This window comes from Podarcis raffonei, chromosome 8, assembly GCF_027172205.1.
Source record: "Podarcis raffonei isolate rPodRaf1 chromosome 8, rPodRaf1.pri, whole genome shotgun sequence".
Taxonomy (NCBI): Eukaryota; Metazoa; Chordata; class Lepidosauria; order Squamata; family Lacertidae; genus Podarcis; species Podarcis raffonei.
This window is the reverse complement of record NC_070609.1, coordinates 24,013,909-24,030,249: the sequence shown is the minus strand read 5'-3', so window position 1 is coordinate 24,030,249 and position 16,341 is coordinate 24,013,909. Positions and strand designations below refer to the sequence as shown.

Here is a 16,341-nt window from a genome sequence, read left to right as displayed (position 1 = left end):
GAGTACAATTCTGTCCCCTACTATTTGTCATTCAAGACCAAGGATGGATGTTTCACTTTGGTCAAACAATACCGGTATTTCCTAAACTTTACAGTAAGATTACAGACATTGCTCTTTTATTTAATTTTTAGAAACATTTATCTTCAATATCATAAAGGAAAACACAAGTTGGTGCCCTGGAAACAAACATAGCAGTTAACACAAAATGTTGTAAATCTCATAGTTCTTCAGCAAACTATGATTTTTAGTCTGAAGTGGATTAGTTGCATACAGGCTAAGGTGGATTAGTTGCAGTTCTGCTTGCTTCATTTATATATATATATATTTATATACTGCCATATCATAAAATATCAGGGCACTTATACACTGTTTTGAGAACATCTTTGTGCTTGGAACAATAATTTTAATAAGAAGAACCAAAAGCTTCATTAGCTATTGGCAATGGCCTTGTCTGAAATGCTTTGATTGCAGTCCACTCACTCAACCCTTGAACTCAAAGATGGTGATATATAAAATGTAATAAAATAAACAAACAATTCCATTCACAGCTAAATCCAGTATCTATCTTTAGGGCTGTTTCTCAATTTCTGTTGATAGCAGGTGTATATTGCAGACTGCTTAAAAGTACTGCTAAATGAAGCAGCCTCTTACAGAGCTTTTATTTCTACACACACTTGGATTAAAAGCCCGAGCTATGAATTATTAGGAAGTCTTCATTTAGAAATGAGATAGACATAAGGTTTGGCTTACTTAGTGTGTCATCTGAATCCTGGATCAGGGCTAACCTATTTCCTACTTAACCAAGTAGGCTTATAGCCAAGAACAAACCTGCTGAGCTATAAGGACGAGAGAAGAGCAAAGTGGCTGTGATGTCTTCCCTGGGAAGACAGCATTTTTGTGCTAAGTCATAGTCTGGTTTAGTGTTACATGCAAATGTGGCCGGTAGAGATATTGGGTCAGACAAATGTATTTATTCAATTGCATATTTATCCCACCCTACCTCCCAGTAAGTTGATAAGAGAGGTAGTCTGGGCTTGAGAGAGTGTTTGCTAGCCCAAGAACTTCTAGGAACTGAGCTTCATGGATTTGAACCCAGGTTTTCTGAACCATAACAAGACTCACAAGTCAGTCACTCTAACCATTACAGTATACTGTACTGTATAGTGGCAACATCAGCACACTGGTGATTTTTTGGGGAAGAGTCACTGAAGAACGCACAAACACATTTTTAAGGAGAACATTAACCCACTAGCTATTATCTGATGGATAATATGAATTTCTCTTAAAGCACATTTGTTGCTTGGTCTTTTCTTACACATGGGGAAAATATCCCCGCTAAATTAAGAGTTACGGTTAGCTTAAAGGTAAAGGGACCCCTGACCATGAGGTCCAGTCGTGGCCAACTCTGGGGTTGCAGCACTCATCTCACTTTATTGGCCGAGGGAGGCAGCGTACAGCTTCTGAGTCAAGTGGCCAGCATGACTAAGCTGCTTCTGGCAAACCAGAGCAGCGCATGGAAATGCTGTTTTCCTTCCCACTGGAGCGGTACCTATTTATCTACTTGCACTTTGACGTGCTTTCAAACTGCTAGGTGGGCAGGAGCAGGGACCGAGCAATGGGAGCTCACCTCGTTGCAGGGATTCGAACCGCTGACCTTCTGATCGGCAAGTCCTAGGCTCTTTGGTTTTAACCTGCAGCGCCACCCATGTCCCACAGTTAACTTACATGGTAAAGGTAAAGGTACCCCTGCCTGTACGGGCCAGTCGTGTCCGACTCTAGGGTTGTGCGCTCATCTCACTTAAGAGGCCGCAGACACTTCCGGGTCACGTGGCCAGCATGATGAAGCTGCTCTGGCGAGCCAGCACCAGCGCAGCACACGGAAACGCCATTTACCTTCCCGCTATAAAGCGGTACCTATTTATCTACTTGCACTTAGAGGTGCTTTTGAACAGCTAGGTGGGCAGGAGCTGGGACCGAAAGACGGGAGCTCACCCCGCCGCGGGGATTCAAACTGCCGACCATACGATCGGCAAGTCCTAGGCACTGTGGTTTTACCCACAGCGCCACCCGCGTCCCGACAGCGCCACCCGCGTCCCTAACTTACATGAGTGCATTTTAAATACCTGTGCTTGTGGGCATGCTGCTTAAGCAAGAGGTGTTCAGGCGCTGGTGTAAATGTCAGTGAAGAGGAGAGGAAGGACTGGATGCTGCTTTTCTACGCTGTCCTAAAACGTTAGGCACAAGGCCACAGTGCAGTATGACCTGGCAGGCAAGTTCTGGAATGGACTTTCTCTGGTGTTAGATCTACCCTTATGTTTTAAGGGAATGCACTTCTTTAATGTGCCGTCACAACTCTTTGGAAATAAGGGTTTTGAGGTGTTGTATCTCACTTTTCTCCACCGAACAGATATGGCAGAATTGCTTCACATTGTGGTTGTGTAGTAGTTTGAAGTAAGTCGGAAATAAGATGCCTTATGAGGAACGGCTAAGGGAGCTGGGCATGTTTAGCCTGGAGAAGAGGAGGTTAAGGGGTGATATGATAGCCATGTTCAAATATATAAAAGGATGTCACATAGAGGAGGGAGAAAGGTTGTTTTCTGCTGCTCCAGAGAAGCGGACACGGAGCAATGGATCCAAACTACAAGAAAGAAGATTCCACCTAAACATTAGGAAGAACTTCCTGACAGTAAGAGCTGTTCGACAGTGGAATTTGCTGCCAAGGAGTGTGGTGGAGTCTCCTTCTTTGGAGGTCTTTAAGCAGAGGCTTGACAACCATATGTCAGGAGTGCTCTGATGGTGTTTCCTGCTTGGCAGGGGGTTGGACTCGATGGCCCTTGTGGTCTCTTCCAACTCTATGATTCTATAAGGGACAATGCCAAATCGTTAAGCACTTGCCCTGGCCTTTACTTGCCAGGATTCTGCCCTGGATATATGCTTTCATTCAAAACAAAGATTTGGTAGGAACTGTTCCTCATTCAAAGGCTCCTTCTTCTTATGAGTTCCTTCTTCAGATCTGAGTCGAGCATTTTGGTGTTCCTTCAGGGGTTAGGTTTTAAAAATACGCACAAGACGAACGTAAAAGATATGATTCAGGTAGGTAGCCGTGTTGGTCTGATGCAGTCGAAATAAATAAAAAAATACTTGTCCAGTAGCACCTTAGAGGTGCTACTGGACAATTTTTAAATTTTTAAAAAGATGTGGTTAGGAGACAATTCTTCCTGGTTTTGTTACTTGCTGTTATTGTTGTGGTGGTATCACTGTGCATGGCTTTGTAGAAAAAGACAGGTCCTTGCCTCAAGGAGCTTACAAATAAACGTCCAGGAGGTATCTCCTCCTCTTACAAAAAATAAATAAATGCAGTGGTAACGTCAGAGGAGTCCTGTTGGATTAGAGCAAAAGTCCATCTCCATTTAGACCGCTTCCGTTTCCATAGTGGCCTGCCTCTGGGAAGACTCTGAGATGAGCAAAGGGAGGCAGTAGAAGGTAGCATCACTACTCAGAAGCAGTGCCTATTCCCCCATTGCCACTAAGGTGGCAAAGACCTGACTTCACAGAGGACAGTGCTCTATCTGAAAGGCTGTCTGCCCAAGTTGGTTTAAAGTATCATAAGAAGGGAGAGCATCGGTCTTGAAGTTGCCCATCAATGGCAGCATGTGAACAACAGATGAAATACAGGCAATGGCTGATTTACACATGTCCAATTGGTGCATGACTGTCCATGCACAGATTGTGGTGACCCGGAAGTGGCAGGAAAAGGTGGCAGAATGGGGGGTAATGGGGCGGAGCTGTCTTGTGTGTGCTTCGCAGTCATGTGGGATTATCTGGAACACAACCCTTGCACAAATCACGGCTTGCCTGTAGACACCCTGGTTACCTGGTCACAGTCTTTCCTACAATGGTGAGGTGTACTTCCAAATTTGCTCCTATGCATACAAATTAGCACATGCAAAGTTTATGCAAATCTGTGTATTCTTCATTGATGCGTAAGTAGTCATAATCCCTGCCAGTCACAAACACTTTAGGGATGAAGCATCCTTTATCTCAATCTCTGGCAGCTGTGGCCCTCTTCCAACGTGTTTGGGGGTAGGAGTTGATCTGGAAAAAGAAAGTTTGACCCTGCCTTTAGTTCTCACAAATTAGCGTTATAATTTATATAATGCAGTCTATGCATCTGGTGCTTTTACAATGTACGTGTTTGACAGGTTTCTACCCAAAGGGTTTACAATCTGGTTCCTGGGTTTGCTTCCCCCATCCATGTCCCAGCCTCTTTCTTTTGTGTAGTGCCTTTTAGATTGTGTGCCTGAGGGCAGAGACTATCTTATTTTAATGATTTTTCTAAGCCGCTCTGGGAGCCTTCTTCAGCCAAGGAGCAGGGTAAAAATACTAAAAATAAGTAAACACATCTAAAAATAGACACAGGGAAAAGATAAAGGGAGGAAAATGGAGGTAAGGGTAAACGGGGCAGATGCGTGATTATTGTGATTATAAGTACTTTAGCTTAGTCACAAGAGGTTAATGCATTGATCAAAAGGCTTCCTGGAAAAAGGTGAATTTGGCAGAGGAATTTGGGCGAAGTAAGAGGGGTGATCACACAATGGGGAACAGTTCCATGTATAAGGACATCAAGTTCCTGGCTTGGGGAAGCTTGACCATTGGTAATGGCATGATTGGATAACTGCAGTGTGCTGTTTGTGGGGCTACCTTTGGGGTTCGTCTCTGGAGGTTGTGGCTGGTGCAGAACGTGGTGGCTAAGTTGCTTGTGGAGGCAAATTATCACCCACATGTAACACCTTGCTATCAGAATTTGCACTGATTGCCAATCTGCTACCAGGCCAAGTTCAGTGTGTTGGTAACTAACATATTAATGCCCTGGATAATTCAGGACCAAGTTACATGAGAGACTGCCTTGTTCATTTTATGTCCGGTGGATCCCTGGGGTCTGTGGGAAAGATTATGCTGCAAGTTCCAAAGAACTCACCAGCTCTACAGTAACTCTATGGCTTGCCCCTGTTCCTATCGAGAAATGACAGGCCCCTCTATCTGCACTTTCCAGAAACAATTTAAGACGCTTTTGTTCCGACTGGCTTTCCCAACTGGATAAATGGGTCTTTGCCATGAGTGTTTGTTTGTATTGTTTTAGCTTGTTTTAAATGTATCGGCTTTTATCTGATTTCATTGTACATTGTCTGGAGATGATTGTGTAGAAGGCAATTAATATATTGTTGTTGATGATGATAATAATAGAAGAAAAGGCAGGGTTGTTTCAGGGGGAAGGAAACCTTTTGGAGGCTGGGAGTGCTGGAGGTGGATGAGCAAGGAGAACAGGGAAGAATTGGTCAGATCATAAGAGCAAAGCCATGTAGGGTTTTGAAGGTAAGGGTGAGAAGTTGGTGCAGGATTCAGGAGGGGTGTAAAAACAGCTCCAGTGATGGTCAGGGAAGTGGCAAACTAGCCCTCCTCTAGCCTGTCGCTGTCATTGGCTCTATCTTTGGTAGGCTGCTCTTCCAGACCTATGGGTACCAGCCACCTGTGTTCCAGCAAAATAAGGACTAAGAAGCAGGATGCATGTTGCAAAACATGTTACCGATTATGTACATGATTTAAAAAGAATAAGGGATACTACTGGTGCTTTTGCTTTCCGTATGAAGTTATTATAGCGAACCAAAATAAGTAGCATGGGAGTTTTTGTTTGTTTGAAGTGTGTTTTTGTGTAGGTGGGAATAATGCTAGTTTTTATCAGTTGGGGCCTGCAGGCAAACCAATTGATTATTTAATTTCTATACCGCTTAATAGATTAAAAATATCTCCGAATTGTGTACAAAAAAACTGAAACAGAAACCTTAAAAAAAACCTACAAATACAGTTACAAGCGTTACACTAATACAAAAAATACTAATATATAAAAATCAATATAAATTCATTTCCCTTCGGACACACTTTCCCCCTCAGCCTCACCCAGGGTCCGAGCAAACTCTCAGCTCACCCACAAAAGTCTCATACAGAGAAGCGTTCCTGGAAACAACGGACATTACCCTAGTCTCTCATGCTAGACTTGCTTTATATGGGCAGGCCCAAGGCGGATGGTACTTCCTGACCACAGCTGTGTCCAAATTCAGCAACACTCTCTGCACCCAGTTCCAAGTGCAGCAGGTTTGTTGAGTCCCCCCCCCGGGTGGTCCAGAGGATGGGGGAAAGCCCCCACTCCACACACAGCTCTTCCTTCGCCCTCTGTCGTCTTCTCCTTCTACAGCTGCTATTCCTGCGAGCGCCAGGTGCCAGGCACAAACAATGGGGAAGGTGTGCTGCTCCCTTGGAGGCATCCGGTTGCCAGCCCTTGGCAACTGAATGCTGGACCAGATGGGCTCCTTGGCCTGTTCCAGCAGCGATGCTCTAAGGTTGTGCGGACATGCTCCCATTGACCAGTGCTTGCTCCTGCTGGTTTGGGAAAAGGCGTACAGGCGACCATATACTCCTCCTTATCATATGCTCTATCCGCTATCTCCAGCCAGCTTTGATCCAAATGGGGGTGGTACTGTGTGTACCCTTTGTGTATTATGGTTCCTTAAACGCATTACATTTTCGGTGTGATGCCGTTTTGTTTATGAAACCTGCGCACCCCTTGGTAAGAGGATGGGTTGTTGTGCGTATGGCCAAAGAAAAAAATCCTTTTAAGAAAGAAATATTTCTTAGCGCGCGCATCCCGCCTTCCTCTTTATGTGGGGAGGTGGACCGAGAGGAGGAGGCGCGCGCGCGCACCATCCCTTCACACTGACCCAGATGGCCGTTGGTCTCGTTCGGGTTCTCCCTCCCCCCCCCCCACTTTTTGGTGGCGAGCCGCCTCAACAGAAGCACCCCTCAGTTTTGTGCGCGCGCAACCTCTCTCCCGCCCCCCCACCTCGCTCCATCTGGTGCGCGCGCTTTTATACCTTCCGTTTCCACTACTCCCCCCCCTCAAATAAACCCTCCTCCCCTTCGCGTGCCGCGCGGGCAGGCAGACAGGCGAGCTCGCTGCCCCCATTTCTCTCCCCCCTCCTTTTAATAACCTCTCTCTCTCTCTCTCTTCTCCCCTCCCTCCCCCCAATGGCTGGGCAGCAAAGCGGCTCCGCCTTCCCCTCCCGGCCAATAGAAACTTACTACTATGTTATGGGGCGGGGGAGCGGGAGGTGGTTGTAGGAGAGAGAGAGAGAGAGACCTGGGGCCCCTCTTTCCCCCCCCGCCTCCTTTTCTCCTCCTTCGTTGGGCGCCTTCGGCAAGCACTATCAGCGCCCAGCATCAGCCGCTGGGGAAGAAGGCAGGCAAGTGAGGCGACCATAAGCGGCGGGGTAAGGGGAGAACAGCGGAGTGGGGGGCGGCGGGGGGGGGGAGATATTCCACAGCGCGCGCGCGCCTCCCGGCCGTTGTTTTTTTCGCTTTTACCTCAGAGAGGGACGCGTGTATATTGTTTGTGTGGAGGGAGACGGTTGGCGAGCGCTGAGGGGAATGCGCGGGTGGCGAGTGGCGGCGGTGGCAGCAGCAGCGCGGGGGGGGGGAAGGCTCAGGGGGGAGACAGCTCTATGGCCCCCGGGAATTGGGTCGCATTTTAAGGTGCCGTCCTTTGCCTCAGGCGAGCCTCATGGTGGGGAAAAGGGTAGTAGCGGCGCGTGGCTCTGAGGCGCAGCGGGAGCCTCCTGCGTTGCGCCAAGCGGGGGGCATCGGGATGTGGCGCAGGGAAGGGAAGGAAAGGGGGTGGTCTCTCTATCGGCTGGATCCCTGCCTGGCGCTGAAGAAAAACCACGTTTAGCGCTAGCGGCGCCTCTTGAAAACCGTATGCGTGTGTGTGCGCGCGCGCTTGTGTGCTCGGGCGCGCGCTTGTGTGTGTGTCTCGCATCATCCCTGCCAGGGGATGGGGAGAATTATGGGATGGGTAGGCTGTGTGACTCCATAAGAAGATCGCCTTGGATTGTTGGTGGGGAAGGGTTGTGAGGGGCGGGGAGAGGAAGGAATTAAAAGGAGAGATGGCGGGTTAGCATGGGGGGGGGAATGGCATCCATTTAGTGTCCTGCTCTCCCTCCTCCTCCTCCTCCTGGTGATTTGCTTGCAGGGTGGGCGGAGAGAGAGAAATATAGATGCGCGAAATTAAAATCCCTCTTCCCTCTCACTTCCCTCCTCCCATTTTTTAACCTTCTATATTTTTTTGTATTTTTTTTGTCGTCGTAATGACAGGAAAGGAGGAGGATGATGGTGGGCAGAAGGATATGGCAGTGACAGGTTGGGTTGGGGGGGATAGAGAGGACCTTCTTCCGCAGTTGTATAAGCGTTGGAGGGAGGGGGAGGGGAGAGAAACAAAGCAGCTCAGGTAGAGGGGGATGGCTTGCAACATTGAGATGGAGTCCGAGCAGTCAGTTGTTGCTAGCAGATGCTGTTCACATGTGTGCCCAGCTTACAGAGAACGTTGTCGCTGCCTTAAAAACAATACATACTGTTAGTTGTGAGCACTCAATCTTCCTCATTTTTGTTTTGTTTTGATCACATTCATACACGTCTTCCCAAATACAGTTCAGAATATTCTTTTGCTTTTGCTTTTGCTCCTGTGAACATCAAAGAATATTATGTAGGTAGCAGAAGTAGTTTGAAATTTAAAAGTGATATAAAGCTAAACTATTCATGGACACACAATGATTTTTACCTCTCACATTTAAAATAAAGGTTATGGGAAATCTTTGAGATTTTTTTATTTGAATTGGCTGCAATATTTGATGGGTAATGTGTTTATTTCCTGTGGGTTTCCCCCCCCCCAACCATGGGAAATAGGATGGCTGGGTCTTTCTTAGATGCGACTGTGATATTTACGCCAACTTTGAAATTGCAGTAACTTGGAGCTACAGATTTTGACCATACAGGGAAATAAGGAGGCAAGATACAAATATTCTTTGAACTGTGTCACATTTCATTCATTTAACACCAAAGGTCTGCAGAAGGAAACAAAGAGAGTGGGATACTAACAGCATATAAACTGGGTGAGCCAACCCTGCCTAAGGCAAGAGGTAGCATTTTGTCTATCCACTTTGCTTAATCTGCAGCCTTTGAGATAAGTAAGGAGGCCTTACTGCTTCATCTCCTCCTGGCCTTCACAACTAGGGCTGAATGCTGCAGGTTGGCCTTGGAGGTGCTCCTTACCCTGCCAGTGCGTCCCATAGACCTGAAAGTAAGTTACAGGGCTGCCTTTAAAGTGGCTAAGAGAGCTCACCAGACTTAACTATGTGACAGCTTCCTGCCCCTGCCTGCCGATGTGGCCAGTTGTGACTGCACGTACCCAAACCACATTTTTAAAAAGCTTCAAGTAAATGTTCATTCAAAATTTGATGCAGCAGTTTTAACTACATCCATGTAGCAAGCATCACATGGATGTATACATAGCATATGGTGAAGTGGGTATTGGCCCACAAAAGCTTATACAGTCATACCTCGGGTTACAGATGCTTCAGGTTGCATTTTTTCAGGTTACGGACCGCTAAAAGCCGGAAGTACTGGAACTGGTTACTTCCGGGTTTCAGCGGTCATGCATGCGCAGAAGCGCCAAATCGCAACCCGCACATGCACAGATGCGCCACTGTGGGTTGCAAACGCTGCGAGTTGTGAACGTGCATCCCGCACGGATCATGTTTGCAACCCGAGCATCCACTGTATTGCAGTATGAGGTCCTTAAGACACCACAGGAATCTTTGTTGTTTTTGCTGCAATAGACTTAATACAGTTGCTGTTCTGGAAATAGTAAACATGGATGGCATTAAAATTAATATTACAGAATGCTGCAATAAGAATTACATGTGTGAGGACTGAGACTGTAACTTAATGTATCTGTAGTTTTTCTGATATATTTTGCACTTCAAGTTTTTTGTATAAGCTGGTAGTAAAGGCTGTATATTACAAATGTATACATACTGTGATGAAATATTGCAGTATCAAGTTGTAAAATAAAGGTGTGTGGAGAAAAGGTTTTTCAGATACAATTTCTCTCCTAGGAATCTAGTATTCAGGGTTTTAGCAATATCCACTTTATCTTGAGTCCACTGGCAGCTTTATCAGTTGTACCAGCTGTCAGAGTTTTGTTTAATGATGTAATCCTGTGTTAATAAGAGAATTCCAGCTGCTGAATGCATTGAAGCAGTTCATTTGCCTTTTGTAAACAGTCAAAATATATTGGGCCTTAAATTTCATATTTATTTGTTGCAGACTTACTCATTTTATCAATCTTAAAGAGACCTGGGCTGTACAAAGTCAAGCTATATGTGGCTTCCTGTAACTGAATCTTTAACTCAATCTATTAGTTATACGATGCTGTGTTTTATTGCTTCATTGAGTAAACCAATGGGGTAATGGAAGTGTTGGTTTTCTTGCTAAGGCACTAGATTTTCTACATTCATTCTTTGGCTGATCTGACTATAAAGCAGTCTGAGGTGAGTGATAGTAGATTTTTGGGGTTGAAACTGATGGATGAAGATACTTGAAAACTTCAAATAAATTATTATAATGTACACTAAATTTTGAATGGCTGAAAATAGACACTGGGGCAATGTGCAAAAGGGCTGAGCTGTCACGTCAGTTCTTGGTGACGTGCCTACTGCTTTACGCTTCAATATCAGCTTAATCATTTTCTCAGTCCGGAGGATTGTATGTAGCCAAACTTCGCACAGCATGCTTTCTACCAAATCTCTGTTGAGCTGATGGAGTTATGTACCCAGGAATGACTATTGTGGTGGGTTGTAAATAGTTAGGTTTTCTGTATGAACAGCTTGAGGAGCGCTTAGTGATATTGGAGGATAGAAGTTCACTATCTAATCTGAGCGGTAGTGCCCAGTAGGCCACCTGGCATTGCTGAGGACAACTTTATCCCTTATGATGTCAAACTTTAAATCATTTGTGCCTATTTGTCATGGATAATCCAATCATTCAAAACAACATCCGTGGTTGTGGAAACGTCTAACTTAAAAAGTGCTCAGCTATGAAGTTTAAACTCTTTTATGCGATAAAAACATACCAGCATGGCTGTAGGACTCTTGTTAGATATAAGCCAAAATATATAGTTATGTGGATGATCATTGCTTATAGCCCCGTGTGAATTTATCTCATTTGAAAAGTCACCCTCCCCCGCAAACTGCAAGTGCATTTTCAAAGGCTTAGTTATGGAAGGTAGTTGTCAGATAAATTCTCTCATGAACTGTAATTGTGGCTTATTGTGTAATGGAAAATGACTCCTATAGTTTTCGAACCATCAGCAAGATAACTTACTTGTTCACAGTTTTAAACCCCTTGTATTCAAGTATTATTTGATACTATGTTTTTGTTGCTGTGTCCCTTGATGTTTTCTGTTTGCTGCTCTGTATAACAGAGTGAAGTGATCTTCAGTCTTACTTGAAATAAATGAATGTGACATTGAATGTGGCATTGAATTTTGCCATTTTGATTTGCCCTGCTGGAATTTCATTACTTCTAAGACACCACAGCAACATTCAACAAGCAGTAATCTAAAAAGGCTATAGTTCAGTGAAGAGTATATGTAACTATACACAGAAAATCTTCCTGTTTGTGAATGGATGCAGTACTTTCAGTATTGTCACAAACATTTCTTCCAAATTATGTACTTGTTTGTAAAACACAGAATAAGCAGATTTCCTTATAGCAATTTGTTGTATGCACTTTGATTGACATCACATCTATTAAACATTTTATCCCACTTCTCTTCTCCTTAGAGAGGTGCTCAATATTACTTACAAAATCCAACAGAATCAAAACATTAAACTACATTATTAAAACAACAAAATAAGTAATACAGCTGCAAAAAGCATAAGACAAAGCTTAAGAAACCATCCAGTAAATAATAGTTAACTTAATCAATGACAGAGTTAAAGCTTGCTGAAAGTGATAAGTCTTCAGTGGAAAAATAGATTATATCTTTAAGTTATTGAGGCAGTGAGTTCTGCTGTCACATATGAGACCCCTTCATGCATTGCTATCAGTTGAACGCACAATAAAGTTATATCAATTGACCTTAGGGGATGGGCAGATTCACATAGGAGAATCTGCCTTTAAGTAGCTTGTAATAATAATAATAATAATAATAATAATTTATTATTTATATCCCGCCCATCTGGCTGGGCTTCCCTAGCCACTCTGGGTGGCTTCCAAAAAAATATTAAAATACTGTAATACATCAAACATTAAAAGCTTCCCTAAACAGGGCTGCCTTGAGATGTCTTCTAAAAGTCTGGTAAGTTAGTTTAACTAAGGTACTCAATGGGGTATCTTTTAAATATATTTCATTGATTTTTCAAAATAACATGAAATAGCAACCACCCCACCTAATCCAATCAAGTTTTTTTAAAAAAGAAATGTTTTTATTTAATTTTTCCAACAACGTGCAAACATAATACAATAAAATAAAATAACTGTGCATTTGTTCGCATTTTCTCTTAAGCTAAGTTCTACATAGAGTACATCTGTTGAAATTAATGGGCCTAATGTAGTCATGCCCAGTACAATTTTAATGGGTGTACTCTGAATAGGATTAGTTATGGCTACAACCCACTGTGTAGATATTGTTGGTTTAAGATTTTCAAACTTATGTAAGTCTGCTGGAGTTCTTCAGTGAGATAAGTACTGTATTGGGTATGTTTAGGTCACACACTTGGTTCATGAGGAATAGTGGTGAGTCTTAACTTGTCTGGCCAGTGTCCTGCATAAAGTGAATGTGTGTGCTAGAATCTGATCATATCCCAAATCTTTTGCAACATAGTTGTTTCACAGAATAATCATTCAGGGGTTCCTTGGCAGATAAGCATGGAAAAGAGTCCCTGAAAGATGACAGTTTGGAAACCACTGTTGTAGTAGGGGATGAGATTATAAAACTTTTCAGAGAGTAGTACACTGAAGTGCAGACAGATTTGGCTTTGTTTATCAAATAGATTAGATTGGAATGTTCATGGCTTGTAGTTAATCCAGATAATAATATTAGTTGTTAATGCTTGTCCTGTTTAATCTTGTGAGCAGTAGTTCCACATTAAACTTCCAGATATTAACTCATGATGTTCTAGTTCTCATTTAAAGGAGCTGTTTAGTTTTTTGGGTAGGTTTTGCTAGTTCTGGGGGTAGGAAGAAGCATTAGTAAAATTTTGGTATTCTCATAAGCAGGGCTTTGTGAAATCTGTAACTATTATAATCATTTTATCTGTCATCTTATCTGGCCACAAATACACTGTCTAGGAAGTGCTGTTGTATTTGTTTTGATAGGCAACTTAAAAAAAATGGGCTGAGAAAAAAGACCATATCATTAGTGTATCTATCTTCATTTGTGTGTTCATAGGGAAAGCATCTGTGCTGGTAAATGTGCATCTCTTTCATCTTGTGAAGTTTTGTACTTGCCCTCCCACATGCTATGATGGATAGTTTTTCCCATCTGTTGTTGGGAAATCAGAGCAATGTGATATTGCTGACATTAATTGAAAGGGCTTCTTGTAGGTTCAGCACGTGAATTAATTCTTATGAATGCAAGGAAAATCTTTTATTAGGTTGCCTGTGTCACAAGAAGCAGAAAATACTGGTTTTAAAGTATACATTATTTGGCTGTAGGATCCATCTTAGTTTTTCTAACTCAAGCAGCAGCCAAACTTTCCAATGATGAGCATGTGATAACTTTTGTGTTTTGATATAGTAGGAAAAGAGTTACCCTAGAAATTATTGGCTGCTGATTTGCATACGTTTAATTCCTTCTTGCTTTGCTGTATAATCTGTGCTCTGTTACTAGTGCATGGAATCACAGTTGTGTAAGTTGTTTTTAAGAGAAAGTTGGAAGTCTACCATGGATGTACTGGCATTTATGGTGCAGTGGCACTACTGCTTAGCCAAATTTTGCTCACGTGAGGAGGTGAAAGAGCAAAGTTTTTCCTCTTAAGTGACTGCCTATGGCACAGTAAATCCCCATGATAGTAACATCCACATAGGCAGTCTTGTTGTGTTTGGTATTCATAGGATAAACCCAAACTTCTGTTCTTAGAAGTGTATGAGCAGGCTGCACTCTACCATTTACCGTATTTTTCACTCTATAACACGCACCTGACCATAACACGCACATCGTTTTTAGAGGAGGAAAACAAGGGAAAAAACATTCTGAATGAAACAGTGGATGTATCATTTTTGTGCTTCATGCTGTGGCCACAGACATGTGATCTGATGGTGAATTTGGGGTGACCCAATGCAAAAATCCTGAGAATCCCTGTGGATCCATGCTTTGTAACCACGTTTTTGCACCATTGCAGCCCCAGGCAACAGTGGGTGGGTGATTTTGGGGGGGCAGGCTGTAGCCATGGACATGCTATGTGCTCTGATGGTGAATTTGGGCTGACCCAATGCAAAGATCCTGAGGATCCATGTGGATCCATGTTTTGTAACCACGTTTTTGCACCATTGCAGCCCCAGGCAACAGTGGGTGCGTGATTTTTGGGGGGCAGGCTGTAGCCATGGACATGCTATGTGATCTGATGGTGAATTTGGGGTGACCCAATGCAAAGATCCTGAGGATCCATGTAGATCCATGCTTTGTTAACCACATTTTTGCACCATTGCAGCCCCAGGCAACAGTGGGTGCGTGATTTTTTGGGGGCAGGCTGTAGCCATGGACATGCTATGTGATCTGATGGTGAATTTGGGGTGACCCAATGCAAAGATCCTGAGGATCCATGTGGATCCATGCTTTTTAACCACATTTTAAGTGGGGAGGGAAGGAAAAACACAGAAGGGACAAGGAGCAGGAGAGGGGTGTGCAGAGAAGCAGCTGGCTAAGAATTCAGGAGAGGGGTATAACGGGAGGCAGGAAAGGAAGGCAAAAGTTTTCCCTCACCTACCCACCCAAGCCAGCCAGTGCTCTCTCCCTCTCTCCCTCTCTCCTTCTCTCCCTCCTGCATGTTTTCAGCAGCACCGGAGCACAGAGGAGACACTCTGCTTTCCCCTCTGCTTGCCTGGAGAGGAGGGGCTTTCCCTGCTCTTTGTTCCGTTTGAGCAAACACAGCAAGGAAACATAGGAGGGTGGGCAGTAAGACCCTGAGGCAGAATGCAGGAAAGCAGCCGCTTCCTCTTTTCAGGTTTTCCTTCTCCGAGACGCGCGATTTGATTTTTGCCTGATTTTTTTTGCCTCCCCTCGCGCCATTTGGCTCCAGGGACCACACATTCGCTCAATAACATGCACAGACATTTCCCCTTCCTTTTTAGGAGAAAAAAATCTGCGTGTTATAGAGGGAAAAATACGGTACTTGAAAACCTGAGACTGTCAAGTTTAACCTTGCATTCAGAAGGGTTGGGTTTGGATAGAAATCAGCCTGGTAGCCATTGGCCAGAAGGAATTACAGTGGTACCTCTGGTTGTGAACGGGATCCGAGCCGGAGGCCCATTCACAACCTGAAAGGAACGCAAGCCGCATCTGGGCATGCGCGGGTCGGGATTCACTGCTTCTGCACATGCGCGTGGCATCATTTTGCGGGCGAGTGGCGAAACCCGGAAGTAACCCTTTCTGGTACTTCCAGGTCGCTGTGGGACGCAACCTGAAAATGCTCAACCTGAAGGAAACGTAACATTCAGTATGACTGTACATGAAGGCAAATGCAGAAAATTCAGTGCAGCCAACCTACCATAGATTAATGGTCTTGAGCAGGGCAGGGCAGGCTACTACTTTTGATGGGCTTATTATATAGACAGCTGACCCCCAGGCATCTTTGCTTGGTCACATGTGGTCAATAGCCAGGCTAATTTTGAACACTGGCACCATCCAACCGTTTTAGGGACTCCACTTTGGATTTGTGTAGGGTTTATTCCTTAGCAGTGTTCGAAACTCCCATTGTTCTAGGCACATTTTGCAAGAGGGAATTTCCTTAGCATGAGCAGTTTCTGAGCTCTGGGCGCTGTACTGCACCTAAGATTTCAGATTAAAACTGCAGAGTGGAAGGAAAGGACTTTTTTCTGCCTCCCCACTTCCAGCTACTCTCTGAAGACTGGAGAAGAGACTTAAGAATATTAGTGGGGTGGGCAAACCATGTGAAAAATGAACATAAGATTTTAGGTGCTGTTCACTCATTTTCAGCTTTGTATTCCTGTTATAAAAAGTGTGCCTTGACATTTCGTTGTTGCACCCATAATCTAGATTTAAGGTGCCATTTAGCTCCTAGCTTTCATATCTCAGTTTCTAACACTGCTCCTTAGCCTCTTTTTAATGATACAGTTCTTACATGGTTCAATATTATCAGTTTCATTCATATCAGTCACACATTTTCCCTGTGTGCTGTACTGATATGGTCTCCTGTCTCTTTGCTTATATTA

The 16,341-nt window shown here is 44.0% G+C and overlaps 1 protein-coding gene and 1 long non-coding RNA gene across 33 annotated transcripts in view; one reads left to right on the top strand and one right to left on the bottom strand.

The window, feature by feature from the left end:
* Nucleotides 1–16,341, top strand: part of EPB41 (erythrocyte membrane protein band 4.1) — a 274,098-nt gene that overhangs the window by 171,267 nt on the left and 86,490 nt on the right. For 9 of the 32 annotated variants that reach the window (XM_053398562.1, XM_053398561.1, XM_053398560.1 and 6 more), the window contains exon 1: nucleotides 7,131–7,322. The gene's annotated coding sequence lies outside the window, so the exon portion shown is untranslated. Of the gene's footprint in view, nucleotides 1–7,128; nucleotides 7,323–16,341 lie in introns of those variants that run through there. The other 23 variants (XM_053398553.1, XM_053398549.1, XM_053398555.1 and 20 more) reach the window with 9 other exon arrangements.
* On the bottom strand, nucleotides 3,952–6,966 carry LOC128418658 (uncharacterized). Its single transcript, XR_008331735.1, has 2 exons — nucleotides 5,984–6,966; nucleotides 3,952–4,095 (listed from the first exon to the last, which is right to left on the bottom strand). It is a non-coding gene; the product is annotated as an uncharacterized LOC128418658 (long non-coding RNA).